Below are 3,523 nucleotides of genomic sequence, written 5' to 3'. Positions count from 1 at the left end.
CTTAAGTAATATCAAGTCGAATTAAATGTATTACTAGGAACATCTCTAAAAAAATAATTTGTTCGACAATTAAATGGGTCTTGATCCAGTATCCTTCTTGAATTCGAAAATCGAACCATTAAAATTATTGTTCATAAAGGTTAAGGTTTTCAAGTGGGGCTAGATTGTAAAGGTTTTAACGCCAATGGTGCCTGATAATTTCTATTTTTGAGTTATAGACTAAACGATGTCACTTGTTTGCAAGTTTATCATCCAATGGAGGGATGAAATTCTTTTCGCAACTCTTTGTGTGATTGACTAACGAAGATTTAAACATGAGAAGGATTTTGGTATTCGATAATTCTTAGGAGGAAAAAGATGTAAAACATTTTGATTATGAGTATGGATGGACTCTAGCTGAGTGGGTAGGACAGCTCCATAAATATTTTTGATTTCTTATATATTTTAAGTTCATCATTTTTTAAAATTTTATAAATTCATCCCTCAATAATATAAAATTTTACTTTACTCCCTAATTATAAGTGTATAAAGATTTGATTGCGTTGACAGCGATACGATAATTGATCGTCGAAAACAATAGAATTTGGTCGATGTATAAGTTAGAATGGATTGAAATTTGATTTTAGGTCTTGAAAATCTCAAATCAATATGTTTAAGATAAGTATTATTCTTTTCCATACTATAACAAATAATCAACTTGTTTTGGTGGTTAAATATTATTGAAGCCTCTTCTACCATACTCGAGTTTGATCCCTCATATGCCCAAAACCATGTTTTTAACTTTTAGTTTTTGAAACAATGACAACTAGATTCATTAATAAAAAAATGGAAAAAATCATAATTACAACGTATTTAAAGAGAAAATTGGAGACAATAATCACACACAAAACTCATACATAAAACAAAAATATTAAACTCAAAGATACGAAAAAATGAAACATTCAATTGAAAATGATGTCCAAAATCAAAAGTACCTAGTAACCTTCATATAACTTATTTTCTCTGTTGAACGAGATGTTTTTACAAAGTGATAAAGGAGTGGTGAGCAATCCAAACAATTTGGTAGACTGTTTCGTTACACAATTTTGATTATATCGGCAAACAACATTTTACCAAAAGAGGAGATTTGACAATACGTGACCAACAAATCAATCAGAAAACAAATTTCGTGAGGATCTTTGTGCAAGCACCAACATGAACGTAGAGATATGCATAAAACTTACCAAAAGCCATAAGGAACGTGTCAAAAGAGCAGATAAAAAGCATGTCACAAGAATAGGAAAAAAAAACGTGTCATAATGACAAAGATTCTTATTGAAAATTGAAAAAAAATCAAGAAAAAAAGATAAACATAATATGAAAAGAATAATAAAAATAATAATCATTGGCAGTCGACAATCAATATTAAAATTGGTGTTGTCTCCAGTTAAACAAAAATCAAAAGAAAAAAAAAAGTATGACATAAAAATATTAAGAAAAAACATAGTTTAGAGAAAAAATACATTTCCATTAGAATCCTTTTTTAAATTTATATTGTGTTAGCTTTTAATTCTTAAACCAATCAAATGATGACAATTAATTAAAAGTAAACATCTAAGAAAATTATATATATATACATAGCTTTTTTTTATAAAAAAAAAGTATGAGTCTGTACTAAGTACATGTGGATGTTCCAATTTTAAAGAAAAACACGTAAATGAACCACATTAATAATAAACATTCATAGTTAATCAATTAATAATTTATATATTTAATAATTAAGAGTGATGTGTCTAATTTAATTAATCGATAGTAAAGTCCTGACAATAATTTATCTATGATCAGCTGATTAAGCTCGACAACATTAGCTTGTCATCCTTACATCAAGGTTTATTCTAAATGACGATTAGCTAATATTTTTGTGCATGCTCTTTCTCAATAAATGTTGTTCTTGAATTTATCTGTCTTTTATTTATGATTTGTTATATTTTGTTTTTACTTACGTAATAAGTGATGCTATTTTCGGTTAATAAAACTACGAATTTCATAAAAAATAATAATATAAATTATACGCATACTCACTAAACTTTACTCTATTTCCTATTTCACTTATATACTTTCAATTTTTTCAATTTATTCACTAAATTTTAAACATTAAACTTTTTGTCACTCCACCACTGATACAGTAAAAACTGCATGACATGGAATTATTTAATATTAAAAGAATCACCAGATTAGTCACATCAGATTGTCAATAATAATAAATTACATTAGATTTTCAATAAACCTAAATTTTGTTCCTAAATCTAATCCCAAATTACAACCTCACCATACCCCACTCCACCCTCACCCTCCACTGGTTTAGATCACATTCGTCACTCATTCCATTGGCGAAACACAAAGGAACAAGATTCAAGTTTATAAAGGGAGTGTGATTAAACAAAGGAACAAGATTTAAGATTAGTCTTCGAAACCTTTTTATTTTCACCTTGGTTGCTTGAACTGAGCAGATTTGCAGGCGAGAATTGGTGTTGTCTTCAAAACCTTTTTCTTTTCATCTTAGTGCTTGAATTAGGTAGATTTACAGGCGAGAGTGAATTATGGGTACCATTGAAAATTTCTTCCCTTTGACCTTGGTTGTTTGAAGCAGTAAGAGTTACGTGCAAGAATAAATTATGAGTATTATCCAAATTGGGAGAACAAGTTTTGATCAATGGTTGTGATGTGTGATTAAACGAAGAAGATGAAGTGTTGAGAAATAAATAATCAAAGGGAAGAAAATTGTGATCTATAGTCATCGAAATTTGAAAATTAAGGAGGATAAGAGTTTGAAAAGGGATTACAAGATAAGAAATTTGAAATCGGTGAAGGCAAATAAGAAGAAATTTGTAACAGAAGCCTAATGAAGTTAATTGGAGGGGGGGGGGGGCTGTGTTTAAACTAATAAGAGAAATGGGGAGAAAACATGGTGAAAAAATGAGGAAATAGCAAAAAATAAGAGAAATAATTTTTATAATAATCAAAACGGCGTTGTTTTGGTCTAAATTTAGAAATTTTAGAAATTCAAAACGACGTCATTTTGATGTAAGTTACCATGTCATAACGCCGTTAAATAATTAACGGCGGAGTGACAAAAAAATTCAATCTACAAAGTTCAGTGAGTAAATTGAAAAAAATGAAAGTCGATGAGTAAAATAGGAGAAAAAGTAAAGTTCAATGAATAAACATGTAAATTACCCAAAACACTGTATAGTTATATCATATTTAATATTATCTGGAAAATGAAAAATAGCTAAATGTTGGTGGCATCGTTTGTCATTTTCTCGAGAGTAGTTTGTCGTGAACGGCGATGTCTCGTTCGACTTCCGAATCTATCGACCAATTTACCGTCGCTATCAAAGGCATATTCTTCAGGCCACCTCCGGTCAAATTTGACCGTTGATGTTTCTCTTTTCTTTTATATACAAGTTACTATATTAGTTATATAGTCTATAATTAACTTAGTCTCACGGGGATCATTCTGTTTTATTGATAGATGCTTTGA

Source organism: Hibiscus syriacus, unplaced genomic scaffold, assembly GCF_006381635.1.
Source record: "Hibiscus syriacus cultivar Baekdansim isolate YM2019G1 unplaced genomic scaffold, ASM638163v2 tig00110331_pilon, whole genome shotgun sequence".
Lineage (NCBI taxonomy): Eukaryota > Viridiplantae > Streptophyta > Magnoliopsida > Malvales > Malvaceae > Hibiscus > Hibiscus syriacus.
The sequence above is the reverse complement of the archived record's forward strand: the minus strand, read 5'-3'. Positions refer to the sequence as shown.